Below are 15,092 nucleotides of genomic sequence, written 5' to 3' on the forward strand. Positions count from 1 at the left end.
CAGCCGGACTGGTAACTTTTAAAATTACCAGTCCGGATACAAACTTGCCTGTCCGGTTTTCAACAATAAACTGAAATTACACGTGTTGTGATTGGTTATCGTAACGTGAACTGTCCAATCATAAGTAGTTTAACATAATTTTCATAATACCTTAAACACCTCAAACTGACGACAAGAGAACATGTCTGATATTATGAAATATTTACTATTAGGGGTAAAAATATCCATCAGACCACAGGACAGGCTACTTTTAAAATTTGACCGTCCGAGATGAAAATAAACCGTTCCGGACTGTCGGGCAGGCGGGAATTTTAAACACTGCTACTGATATTTTATATGTTTAATGAGATATATAATTTAACAGTGGACATCTGACATCTGACATCCGAGGACCATACATTTTGTTGATATCGCGTGAATTGGCCTCTATTCTCAAGACAATTTTGGATTCGACGAGGTATACTCCTCACAAAAGGTCTGTCATCAACGATATTTGTCTGTCGATATCGTGATTGTAATCTTATAGTAACAGACTGTGAAACATTCAGAATGCACTGTCTTGTTTCAACTTTCAACATTCAAGGTGTACGTAGTCACACACCCTTTCACACACCCTTTCACCCTGTTTTTTGCCACTGAAATGAACAGCCACACACAGGCACGTTTCACTGTAAATTTAAATTTTTTAACACGTTCATGTGCAGATCCTGAAAAAATAGTTCAAAAATATTTTTATTCTTGAAAATGAATTGGGATTGGTGAACAAGCATTACCATACTGCTTATGTTAACACCGCTCCCAAACAGCATATAATACAAAATGAAATGAAGGATATGACGTCATTGATATTGACTATGATATAAATAATATTTGTATACATATTACATCAAATACCAATGCAACTATTCACTAAGTATTCATGAAAAACATGACCTGATTGCGCGAAATTAAAAACATGTGACTGGAATAATCATTTTCTATATATACTAGCCACATAAAGAAACTGTGCATTGTCAAAATATTATCCCAGTTGATAAGTACGATAACAATGTCAAAGGTACATATAAACTTTAATGGAGGGATCATGAGACCAGAACAAGTCCGGAGAATTTCAACTGAAAAGTCAATCACAATGACGTCACGAGTCCACAAGCGGGACAGGGGTCAAACGACCATGTCACAAGCTCAATAACGGGTATGTCCACCATCGGCATTGGGAACAGCAGTGCATCGACGACGCATAGAGCCTATCAAACGTTCAAGGAAGGCTTGTGGGAAGTCACGCCAGATTCTCTCAAATTCTGTTGCAACGTCAAGGACGTTATCTGGCGGATGAGGAAGACGGCGTAGACGTCGATCCACGTCGTCCCAAACATGCTCTATCGGGGAGAGATCCGGTGAATTTGCAGGCCAAGGCAGTAAGTTAATGTTGTGGTGTTGCAAGAAATCCATAGCAACCCTTGCCGTATGAGGGCGGGCATTGTCCTGTTGGAATGTTAACCCAGGGCTATGACGTTGCAGAAAAGGAATTGCAACAGGTTGAAGAATCTGATCCCTGTAGCCCACACCAGTTAAGTTGCCCTGAACAATCAACAAAGAAGTTCTTTGGCGTGCTGTTAATCCACCCCAAATCATCACGGAACCACCACCAAAGCGATTCCTCTCCAAGACACAGGCCTGTGCATAACGTTCTCCGACGCGACTATGGGCACGTTGACGTCCATCACTATGGGAAATGTTAAACCTGGACTCATCTGTAAAAACAACATTTCTCCACCAAAACAAGGGTCTGAGGACATGATTTCGGCACCACATTCGGCGAGCTTGTCGATGACGTTGTGTCAGGATAGGCCGTATGGCGGGACGTCGTGGTCTGATCCCGTGATGACGTAAACGTTGTCGAACTGTGTTGGGGTGGATACGGCAAAGTCCTGGGATGGTTCGGGCAGTCATCACTGCAGTCTGAAACCTGTGGCGAAGATGGGTCACCCTTATCCATATGTCCTGTCTTGGCGTTGTTACACGTAGACGTCCAGAACGTGGCCGATCGATGACGTCATTTGTGTTCTGGTAGCGTCTCACCAGTGCAGAACTGGTGTTCCGGTGGCAGTGGAAATGTGCAGCCACTTGTCGTTGAGACATTCCCCCACGGACCATCCCAATGGCCTCATGACGTTGTGCAGACGTGAGCCTTGGCATGCTATGCGTTCCAATAGCCGTTGAATTTTTTGAAGGATCGCAAGGGCAGGGGTTGAGCTTTCCAAAGTGATAGTATTGTGTGGCATTCATTTGCTCTGTTTCTCTTTCCCGGAATGCACGTGCAACAACGCGTATTGCACGTCTCAAGGACGAACCCACTGACGTCAGGGAACGTGGCACGTGCATGCATGTTGGATACATATCACTAATCTCTGAGTTTAAATCCTTATGTGTCTACACAGGTTTGATAAATTTGGATTTTAAATTTGTGTATGCACAATTTCTTTATGTGCCTAGTATATATATATACAAACAGCTCTCACTCAGAAATAATATCACCACAAAGTGGAATATCCTATATTTTTTAGAAACAGTATATGTAGTCCTATAGCATCTTGTTAGGCCTGTATGCAAAATTATGCCCCACATGAGTTTATTTCGCTGTGTTGTTCAGTAACTATATGTATTATGTATATTTACTATATAGTCATATATGATGAGGCAGTCAGTATGACACTTGTTATTTAAACATATTTATTTCCAAAGAAAGGAACCGGATTGGTGAACAAGCATAAGCTTATATGAATGATACAATGGAAAGAAGAGTAAACATGTCGTGAAGAATGTACAATGTGAATGATATATAAATGTTGCAAAAACAAGAAATAACTCCAATCATTGTTAAACAGTATAAGTCATATAAACAAATTATTTTGGATCAAATCTGCCTGTTAAATTTATAAACGAGTGCACTGAAATTAAAAGTTCTTTGTTTATTTTGTTGACTATTTTAGGTCAAAAATAATCCTTTAGTATAAAAATACATAATTTGACGTATATCTTTGTAAAGAGTACATGAAAAGAAATAATGAGCAGAGTGCTCATAGTTGTGGCCACAAGAACAAGATGATGTTGGAGATATAAATCTTCCATAGTTGTGTGCATTAAGGTCACTACATTCAAGTCGGAGACGAGAATGTATGATTTGACAAAATCTGCTACCGAAATTTATGTCAGAATGACTATAGATATTAGAATCGTTTAAAAGTACATTTTTGAATCTCGATAGGCACGGTGATTCTCTATGTTCAGCTGGTAATGAATTCCATAATATAACAGTATCTGGAAGAAAGGACCTCGCATAATTTACAGATTTACAGTTTATAGTCTTAAGATGTGAATCACCGGGCAGATTATAACCATCGACATCTGATACTCTAGGAGGAACAAGGTTACTAAGGTAACTTGGCGTAGTGTTATTAACCATTTTGTAAAACAGTCAACGGGTGACAATTATTGTTTTTGTATATTTTATGATGGCTGGTGCCATCAGCACCACACACGGTTCTGAGAGCATCAAAATTGAGCTTTTCAAGTATATCTGCTTTTTGTTTAGTACAATTATCCCATATATGACTGCAATAATCCAAAACTGGTAATATGAACTGTTTGTACATGGTTTCTAATGTTTTTCGGTTTAAACGATACTTGAGACTTCTTTGACAATTCACCATTGGTGCAACTGTTTGAGCACAGTCGTTAATGTGTTCATTCCATGAGCAATCATGCTCAAATATAAGACCTAAATGTTTATGGCTTTGTCGGTTGAAGTATAATCATAGATTTTTCTTTTATAAGTAACTGTTTTAGTTATTTTTTCCTTGAAAGTAACACACACAGGACAGTGATCACTACATATAGGATCAAGTAAACCGGATTCTAGTACAGCAGCAACATGTGAAACAAACATAAGATCTTCATTAAAATCACCAGTCACAATTGTAATCAGGTCAAGATCAACAGCGTTACCAACAGATTCTTCTATTAAATTCCAATAGGCGTCGCTTTTATCTGCCCTATAAAATGTCCCAATGAGATCATTTCGTTTCTTGCATCGTATTTTAACCCATATTGCTTCAAGCGCAGGCAAGTCTAAATATCGCCAGGTGTTAGGATGCACATAGGACAGAAGTATTTTGTAAGATATCATCTTGGGCCCATAAGAGACACCTATATTTGGATTCTATACACAAAACAAAAACAAAACAAAAAAACCCCCCAAAATAACAACCCCAAAACACCCGAAATAGACGCTACAGATAAGATAGTGGTGGCCTTATGTGATTTACGGTGTGATAAATTCCATGGAATGTGAATGTAGTAAATACGCGTGGCCGTCGATCACGATAGTCGCCCCGGGTGTTGGGCACTCAACAGCCGCTAGGTCGCCAGAACGCCATGTGAGGGAACTCTGAACTGCAAGTAGTTACACTCCGAGTGCAGAGCTCTATAACTGCACAACTAGTTCAACTGCAAACATCATTTCGTGACAGGTGCGTTTACAAACATCATTCTGTGACAGGTGCGTTTACAAACATCATTCTGTGACGGGTGCGTTTACAAACATCATTCTGTGACCGGTGCGTTTACAAACATCATTCTGTGACGGGTGCGTTTACAAACATCATTCTGTGGCGGGTGCGTTTATAAACATCATTCTGTGACAGGTGCGGTTACAAACATCATTCTGTGACAGGTGCGTTTACAAACATCATTATGTGACGGGTGCGTTTACAAACATCATTCTGTGACAGGTGCGTATACAAACCTCATTTTGTGACAGGTGCGTATACAAACATCATTCTGTGACAGGTGTGTGTACAAACATCATTCTGTGACGGGTGCGTTTACAAACCTCATTTTCTGACAGGTGTGTATACAAACATCATTCTGTGACCGGTGCGTTTACAAACATCATTCTGTGACGGGTGCGTTTATAAACATCATTCTGTGACCGGTGCGTTTACAAACATCATTCTGTGACAGGTGCGTTTATAAACATCATCCTGTGACAGGTGCGGTTACAAACATCATTCTGTGACAGGTGCGTTTACAAACATCATTCTGTGACAGGTGCGTTTACAAACATCATTCTGTGGCGGGTGCGTTTACAAACATCATTCTGTGACAGGTGCGTTTACAAACATCATTCTGTGACAGGTGCGTTTACAAACATCATTCCGGGACGGGTGCGTTTACAAACATCATTCTGTGACAGGTGCGTTTACAAACATCTTGCTATGACAGGTGCGTTTACAAACAACATTCTGTGATAGGTGTGTGTTTGTACAAACATCTTGCCATGACAGGTGTGTGTACAAACATCATACTGTGATAGATGTGTGTACAAATACCATTTCATTTTGTGACAGGTGTGTATAACATCGTGCAGTGATAGATCTGTGTACAAATATCATTCTGTAACAGGTGTGTATAAATATCGTGCTGTGATATGTGCGTGGTATAGGGGCGTGTACAAACGCCATTATCGAACGTGTACGTGTAACATCACCATGCTTGTAAGCGTACACAGATCCCTGCGGTAGTCGTATCACCACCATATGGTGCTTCAAATTATGTCAACAGTAGCCTTTCGCAGCAGCAAGCACAATGCTGGGTCAGTTGTAAAGGGTTATCACATCAGGAGTTCGCTCTAACGCCCGGATTGATTCCCCACACATAGTCAAATGTCACTCCCATGATAGACTGTTTTCATCACAGTAATGCTACAAAACAATTAATTAGTTGTCGATAGCACAGTGACGGGGGATATATCATCTAGTGATTGTAACAGATTCTATACTCTACAAAAACAGAAACTCAAAGTTGGTTTCCAGATGTATACTTCATGTATTACATAAACAATCCACATATCATAATAAATTGGTCTGATTGTTTGGTACAAGTCATTGTCACTGACCGAGGTTCATCATGACACACAGAGAATAAATGACTATGAAGGTGAAGGTTACCTGTTCTCAATACCTTGTATACCCCCACTGGGGTCCAGAACTGCCTGACATGCCCGTGTCATCTGCTGGAGGTTCTGTGGCTGTTGACGTAATCGCAGACTTTGATCAAAAACTTCCCATAAATGTTAGATGGGGTGTAGATCTGGAGACCTTGAGCGCCATGGCACTACTTGGATGTTGTGGTTCTCCAAAAACATCCTTGTCAGTTTTGCCGTGTGAGGTCAGGCGTTGTCTTGCTGAAAAGCAATGTTTGCCTGTTTCCTTGTGGGAAGGACGTGTGGTACAACAATGTTATCTGTGTAACGTTGTGCCTTTCATGGGACGTGCACCATGTCTGTTCACCTGGAAGGAAATATGGCGGTCCACATCCTTACACCGGTGTACGGAACTTTGCCCACAGGAACTTTGCCCACACCAATTTTTACAGGGGAGGAACGTTTCCCACAATAATAATAATTCAACATGATATAAATGATATGATAGTATTTTATTAAACTACACAGAAATAGCATATAACATAGCACATTGATAGTTGAAAATGAACTATTTCTTATAATTTCCATCTTGTAATGCTATGTAAATCTGTAAACAATCTTTTATACTTTGTCAAGCTTTGGTGAAGTTCAAAAACAACATATTCGTGAGCAGGGTATTAAGGTGGGTGAGTAGTAAGGTAAGTGTTTATTGTAAATAGAAAAAGAAATACCAACAAGCAGAGAAGCCTTGTTGGAGTGCAGTTAATGATTGATCTCCGCTATAAATAACACATCCTGAGCAGGGTATTAAGGTGGGTGCGTATTAACATTTATATTGTGGGCAAAGTTCCTCACCTGTAACAATTGTCAATTACCTGTTTTCAGGTTCGAGCATAACGTTCTCTACGATATGTGCAGACACTGCCTGTACAGAAAAACAAAAACACGTGACTCGTCACTGAAACCAAACACGTCTCCATCGCGGTTGTGGCCATAGTCTGTGTCCTTGACGCCAGCCGACGATGCTGATCAGTCATACTGACTCCTCGAACTGGTCGTTTCGGGCGAAATACTTGCGACACGCAGACGGTTCCTCAAGGTCCAGGCTGAAATCCTACCCAAATCTGGCATTGCTGTAGCTATAGAGGTAGCCGTAGTGATTCTATCCCGAATGTGACAAACCCGTTTGAACCTGTCCTTCAGACACATGATTGACCGGATCTGGGTAAAACACGTGCTGACCCCATGACGGTTCCATAGTGTTGGAATGAAACTTAGCGATACGTGGGCAAAACCTGACGACGACCGAAGCCGAGTGGTTTGTTTGCAGTCGACCGATGGCGTTGTTGCGTTGAGCTTCTGTCAGTCACGACATGTTTTCAGCTGTACAGCTGTGATGACAAATGCTCATCGTTTTCATCGCCAAACATTACACATTCTAAATGCTCTTCAAAGATTTGATTTTATGTTCACGTTCATTTCGTGTTGGTGTGTTTGGCCGCCACGCCCCCAAGTGGTTGCATGTTGGTCACTAACATCATGTATATAAAAGCGCGTCTAGGGGTCATACTCTTGGTCAGTCAGCTCGCCAGATGTACCCTAAAATGTCACATTCAGCGTGAAAACTATCAACACTTTACGTAGATAACAATCAGTATACCTTGGTCTGTGGCATACTTATTCATTTGATGGCAGTGGGTAAGACAAGGATAGTGTTTAGGTGGCTATAAGACCATGCTGCTCCGTGACCTGCACATTACGCATGTAGAATGACTTCCTGTTGTTCATTGACAACCATGTGTAACAGACAACCATACATACAAAATGTGTACATCTCGTTCCATGACAATCACACACTGTTTCAAGTCCGTGGCTATGGTAATTATGCCAAGGAAGAGGCGGTCGGCTCGAATACGGGCGACACGGAGACGTCGTAGCATGCTGCGTCGATTGATGTGGCGTCACGATGGTGTTGCTGCCGTTATGAAGAACTTGTTGGGCAAATACAAAGTGTGCAAGTAGTTATCCCGTGTCGTCGTCACGCACGGTGTGCCTGCTATGCCCTGTCCTGTGTATTGCTATTCTGTAGGGATCAAACTGTGTCACGATGGTTGTATGAGTAGAATTGACATGTCGTACAGTCTGGATGTGGATGGCATTTACTTGACGATTCACTCCTACCCCCTTCGCTCTGTGGTGCAGTTGCCCCTACTTACTGTCGTATTTCTGACCCTAGACTAACAGCTAGTCTCTGAAATGAATATGTTTCACAGAAAAAAAGTTCTTGAAATATAATCATAAGATATAATGAAACTCCACAGACTTTCTTCATTTGCTGAAACTGTGGCAATCTAGACTTGCCACATATTCTAGCTTTGTATGGGCTTTCTTGGATACATTTGTTTCAGGGTCTGTATGACAGACTATTATGACCCCTACAACTGTAATATGTCTGTGTGTTGGACATTCAAAGAAGTAAAGGCAGATGGGTATGTAACCGTGACTGTAATTTGCCAGATTGAAACTGCCACTCATATCCTCAAATTAAACTGTATTACAGCATGTATAACATTGTCTTTTGTTCTGACGTACATGCTTTTCAATATGAATAATTTTAAAAATGTCCATTGCAATGGGGTAACAGATGGTCAGTAACATGGGACGCCACCTGCTGCTGGCGATGTAGCGAGACGTGGATGGCTTTAACATCCTACCTGCCTCGATGCTTTACAATGTTCAAAGAGAATAAGTTAACATAAATCTACATTAACATGTTTCCACAAACTATGATATGTGTAATATTTTTAAAAATCAAGAGGTTTTCAAGAGGTTTTCAAGAGGTTTAAGGTCCAAATGAGGAACAGCTTGCCAACATCAATGTGAAAGTGGAATCGGTGTAGTGCGCGGTGCATATGGAGCCTGCTGCATACTTGCTGGCTGTGAGACAGCGTGAGGACATCATCACTACCCCTTGTCATGTGGCTGAGAGCTATCTAGATATCAATCAATACTCCACAATCTAGTAGTGATTACACTGATCCCGAGATCAAACATTGAGTGATTGATAAACTCGCCGCTTATGCCTACACAGCTTGCAGCTAAGACAATACTGCGGACTTAACGCTGATGGCAGTTGATCAGTTCAGGATTTCTTCTGTAAGATTTTGTTTCTTTCCGCATTTCGGTCAATGACATATTCAACTTGTTTTCGCAGTGAACTCAAAGTACTGTGCGATTTAACTGTCGATCGCTGGGGTAACTTTGGGGTAAAAAGGGAAAGAACTATTTGTGTTTGAATTACACACGCCGACTCTTCCCACGTTGTATAATGTTCTAGATTGAAGTCTTTATCTTTGGTGGGGCGGTGGGGTAGTCTTGTGGTTAAGGCGTTCACTCGTCACGCTGAAGACCTGGGTTCGATTCTCCACATGGGTACAATGTGTGAAGCCCATTTCTGGTGCTCCCCGCCGTGATATTGATGGAATATTGCTAAAAGCGGTGTATAACCATACTCACTCACTCACTCACTTTATCTTTGGTTAATTTGGTTGCCTTGCACCTAAAGTATATATTTAAAAATGCCTCTTTCTACTAAATAACAATAGAGTTAATACGAACAGTATTTGATAGCATGTTGCATTGCATTCTACATGCAGTTATCACGCATGTTCCTAGTCGGCCGGGCACGTGACACTTGCCAACATACCGGCAGTGGCTGTGTGTACATACCGCTTGTACAAGGAAGAGTACAATATGTGTGAGGTCAAGTCTGTCTCGCAGATAACTGAAACTGTTTGAGAGAAGATTGTTCTTGCAAAGCAAGTTTTGTTTACGGGTGCCTAGAATAGTAACTGCTAATGCTAGTAATTGCATAGTGATAAGGCTCACAACCCATACCCTGAAGCATGCTCACACGGCTACATTATTACCCCGTCAAAGGATTAGCGAGCACACGATTTCCATTCTTATCTCCCCGAGGTGCATACAACAGAGCGGTGCCCGTGAGGTACTTGAAGGTTAATCGTAGCATTATCATCTAATTCTATCTGGTACCCATTTCATGCTGGGAGGCATAATTCGAACAAATTCACTTACTGAAGGTGACACAACATGCGATGCACGTGCTTCAGCATTCCGTTATCAGTAATAAGTGGGCCGTGCAAGTCAGTTATGAGGTCTTCTATCTGGTCGACTGGGCAATATACCGCTGTTTGAATTTTCATACAAGACAAGAACATTGAGCGTTGTACAGCCACTGAATATTTGCCTACAGGCTGGTCTAGTACTGGTCTTGTCCAGCCTCGATAGTTATGAGAAACCTTCTCTTGCTGCATAGGTTTTAAGTAAATAATAAGCTACACTCACGTCCAAAATAAACGTCCCCAAAATTTAAATTACATTATATTTGCTGGATATGGCCAAAAACACGAAAAACAGTTCGGAACACATTGCCCAAACACACAAATGTATGACACCCAAAGGAAATGCACGTGTTGTATGCCAGAAGCGAGAAAAATGACTTTATTCAGTGAAATTTCCTGCACGTGCAGTAAATCACCCGTATTGAGATCGGTTATAAAACACGTTGGAAACTGTTCTTTGCAATCACAATCATCTAAAAAAACAGCAGAACATGTCTCGATTAACAACAGGAAAGAGAGAAAGGCCGATTGGCATGCTGCAGCTGGGAGCAACGCACGACCATGTTAGAATAATCCAAGGTTGTGCAAAAAGAACGATTGGGACATTGGTCACAGGTTACAGACAAGCTGGCCGGACAGCAGACAGGCCGAGGAGCGGTCGACCGGAAGTCACTACCCCACAAGAGGACCGTTATATACGGACGCTTCATTTAAGCAACAGATTCCTCGCCGTGACGTCATCATCAGTGCTCAGCCTTGGTCATTGCGTCAGCAGGTGGACAGTGTCCAGACGACAACGTCAACATGGAAATCGGAGCCTATAGACCGTTGAGGGGAATGACGTTACCGCCGGAATACCGACGTCGAAGATTGATTTTGGCCAGGAATGTTCGTCAGTGGCAGCAACGGAACCGGCAACGGGTCCTTTTCAGCGTCGAGAGTAGGTTCCATTTGAACAGAACTGATGACCGAAGACGTGTCTACCACTGGCGTGGGGAACGGACGGCACGTTGTTGCGCTTAGGAAACGGAACCATATGGTAGAGGGAGTGTAACGGTTTGGGGTGGCATGTGGGAACACCGACCTTGTTATCATCGATTGCAGCCTGACAGCTCGTCGGTATATTGATGAAGTGCTGCGGCCCCATATGCTGCCTTTCGTCCAGCAATATCCAGGAACCTTGTTTCAAGAAGGCAATATAACACCTCACACCGCTTTTGTCACAACGGCCTTTCTCAACGTCAACAACGTGCCCGTCCACCCTTGGCCACGAAGATCCCCTGACATGTCTCCGACAGAGCACTTGTGGGGCCATCTTGGACGTCGGATTCTACAGCTTCCACACCCTCCATTGACGAGAAATGCACTGGCTCAGGCATTAAAGACAGAATTGCGACGGATCCCCAGTCACGTGATCAGGAGACTTACACACTCGGCCCGACGATGCGTTCTGACGTGCACCGATGTAAGGGGTGGACATGCGCGGTATTGACGATCTGCCTTTCCATTTCAACCTCTATTTTGTCATTTGTTTATTTTGGCTTGCGCTCGAATACTGGACAATCGACCCCCATGCGACAACATTCATTTACCACTGTTAGGTTTACCACGTTCTCTTTCTTCATGTCAGACATGCTTTACATACACCTTCGTTATGCATATTAAACGTTCATATCTATTCGTTTCGTGTTTGTGCTTGTGTTGTTCGGTAGTTGAAAAATACTTGGGGACGTGTCTTTTGCACGTGAGTGTAGAGCTTTAAGTAAATAAGGTAATGTTTTTCTTGACCTGCTAGGCCAGAAACCTTCTCTTGTTGCAAGTGAATATAGTAATGTTTGTCTTGACTTGCTAGGCTAGTAACCTACTCTTGTTGAAGTGAATAAAGTAACATTTGTCTTGACCTGCTGGGCCTGGAAACTACCCCTGTTGCAAGTGAATAAAGCAATGTTTGTCTTGACCTGCTGGGCCTGGAAACTACTCTTGTTGCAAGTGAATAAAGTAATGTTTGTCTTGACCTGCTTGGCCTGGAACCTTCTCTTGTTGCAAGTGAATAAAGTAACATTTGTCTTGACCTGCTGGGCCTGGAAACTACTCTTGTTGCAAGTGAATAAAGTAATAATTGTCTTGACCTGCTGGGCCTGGAAACTACTTTTGTTGCAAGTGAATAAAGCAATGTTTGTCTTGACCTGCTTGGCCTGGAACCTTCTCTTGTTGCAAGTGAATAAAGTAATAATTGTCTTGACCTGCTGGGCCTGGAAACTACTCTTGTTGCAAGTGAATAAAGTAATAATTGTCTTGACCTGCTGGGCCTGGAAACTACTTTTGTTGCAAGTGAATAAAGTAATGTTTGTCTTGACCTGCTTGGCCTGGAAACTACTTTTGTTGCAAGTGAATAAAGCAATGTTTGTCTTGACCTGCTGGGCCTGGAACCTTCTCTTGTTGCAAGTGAATAAAGTAATGTTTGTCTTGACCTGCTGGGCCTGAACCTTCTCTTGTTGCAAGTGAATAAAGTAATGTTTGTCTTGACCTGCTGGGCCTGGAACCTTCTCTTGTTGCAAGTGAATAAAGCGATGTTTGTCTTGACCTGCTGGGCCTGGAACCTTCTCTTATTGCAAGAAAATAAAGCGATGTTTCTCTTGACCTGCTTGGCCTGGAACCTTCTCTTGTTGCAAGTGAATAAAGCGATGTTTGTCTTGACCTGCTGGGCCTGGAACCTTCTCTTATTGCAAGAAAATAAAGCAATGTTTGTCTTGACCTGCTGGACCTGGAACCTTCTCTTGTTGCAAGTGAATAAAGTAATGTTTGTCTTGACTTGCTAGGCCTGGAACCTTCTCTTGTTGCAAGTGAATAAAGTAATGTTTCAATATCTGTGTGGACAAATGCAACGTTCCCCAAACACTACATTGTGCCGTTCCACTTTCTCCTATTTACTACAATCCGAAGGCGCGGAATGAATGTAAAATGCAGATGTACATGTTTGTATATATTATGTGTATATACAGCCTGGTCAGTTCAGCAAACATGTGTAAAGGTATGTATTTAAACCGACGTACAACAGAAAGCGCACGCAGGATGTTTTGGGATGATTACAGATCCAAACCCAACATGACTACGAGCAGTACTTATACATTAAAGATGTAAGACTATTCGTGACTTTACCGTGAATCAATATGCTAAACACATGAAAGGTTTTACACAGTTACTGGAAACAAAGATGCACTGTCTCTTCTTGAATATATGCAATTCAGCTGCTAATTCATCTTTGTGGTTATGCTTGAAAAAGTGAGAACCAATGTTCTCTTCGTGTTGCATTGCTTTTGTGTATATGACGAGTTACGCGTTCTCAACGCTGGCCAAAGACGGAATCGCCTGTCAAAGTGAGTGATATCAAACCCCAAACCCCCAACCCCCCAACCCCCAGCCACACCCCCGCCCACCCCGCCCCCACCGGCATGTGATGTTTGAAATCAATTGACACCCCCTAGTACATGTGTACAGAATTGATGACCCCACCTACCTCCCCAGGACAAAATGGGTGACCCCCCTTAAAATCACACACCCCCTTCCATAAATTATGAACAGTCCCTAAGTGATACAGCTATACTCGCACACGTTCTGCCTGGGCAAATCTAGGCGTGCTAGCTACAACATCAGTTGTTTGACGTACAGCTTGTTTATAGACACCCAACATATCTTCATTTTTGGGAGAGAGTGGATAGATTACGTCACATGTAGACGTTGTAAGCAACTCGTGAATAAGGCTATCCCAACCAGCAGGAAATCCCTGCGGGCATTTACAGCGGACATCAGCACACATCGATATCGAAGTACTCACATCGGTATTGCAAGCATAGTGATATGTTTGTCTGTAGAGGCCGTATTGGTGTATAGGGCTGTTATACAATTATCACATAGTTATGATATATATAGAACAAGTTCACGACCACCGGTTGCTTTTTATTGATCGAGGGCGAACTCATTTCCGACACGGAGTCAGCTAGATACAAGAGGCACCAACAGAGATCACGAGCTCAGAATAAAGTGCAATAAAAATTGTTTGCGAATAATTTCTCCGGGGCGCAATATAGCATCCGGTAGCGAAACGTTGAAAGAGTTGACAAAGGACTGGGTATGTGATGCAGATGGAAGTTTCCCTTCACTTCGATTGCTCCATTTTTTCGGTGGATATTGAATACCAAGAGCAACATAAATCGAAGGAACAATTGCTTGACTGAACTATGCCAACAGTATTAAACACTGGGCTGGGCACGAGGCGCCGAGAAGCATCACATCAGATAATATAGCCGTCTGACCTCAAGAAGCAAACTCTAGTAATTACCAGGCTGCTGGCAGTCGGGGTTCACAATATTCTTAAAGTTTCCCAATGCTACTGAAAGCAAAGGGTCGCGATTCAAAGTAATGCAGCCACAGAAATCTATATATTTAACATTGTTTTTCCTTGTCCAAAACCCGTCATGTAAGAAACCTTAAAATAGAAGTGGCATGTATCCGTTATAACTTATAATGTGTCCAGTCAGTCTCAGGAACAGGAGTGAAATGCATCAAGCATCACAGTCCTGTCAGTGGTAGGAACAGGAGTGAAATCTATCACGCATCACAGTCCTGTCAGTGGTAGGAACAGAAGTGAAATGTATCACGCATCACAGTCCTGTCAGTGGTAGGAACAGGAGTGAAATGTATCACGCATCACAGTCCTGTCAGTGTTAGGAACAGGAGTGAAATGTATCACGCATCACAGTCCTGTCAGTGGTAGGAACAGGAGTGAAATGTATCACGCATCACAGTCCTGTCAGTGTTAGGAACAGAAGTGAAATGTATCGAGCATCACAGTCCTGTCAGTGGTAGGAACAGGAGTGAAATGTATCACGCATCACAGTCCTGTCAGTGGTAGGAACAAAAGTGAAATGTATCACGCATCACAGTCCTGTCAGTGTTAGGAACAG

At 42.3% G+C, this 15,092-nt stretch overlaps 1 long non-coding RNA gene across 1 annotated transcript; it reads right to left on the bottom strand.

Moving 5' to 3' along the window:
• Positions 1 to 37: 37 nt before the first annotated feature.
• Positions 38 to 13,713, bottom strand: LOC124276721. Its single transcript, XR_006898632.1, has 3 exons — positions 13,605 to 13,713; positions 10,078 to 10,080; positions 38 to 48 (listed from the first exon to the last, which is right to left on the bottom strand). It is a non-coding gene; the product is annotated as an uncharacterized LOC124276721 (long non-coding RNA).
• Between the last annotated feature and the right edge of the window lie 1,379 nt (positions 13,714 to 15,092).

Source organism: Haliotis rubra, unplaced genomic scaffold (assembly GCF_003918875.1).
Source record: "Haliotis rubra isolate DU_JTF1 unplaced genomic scaffold, ASM391887v1 Scf212, whole genome shotgun sequence".
NCBI lineage: Eukaryota > Metazoa > Mollusca > Gastropoda > Lepetellida > Haliotidae > Haliotis > Haliotis rubra.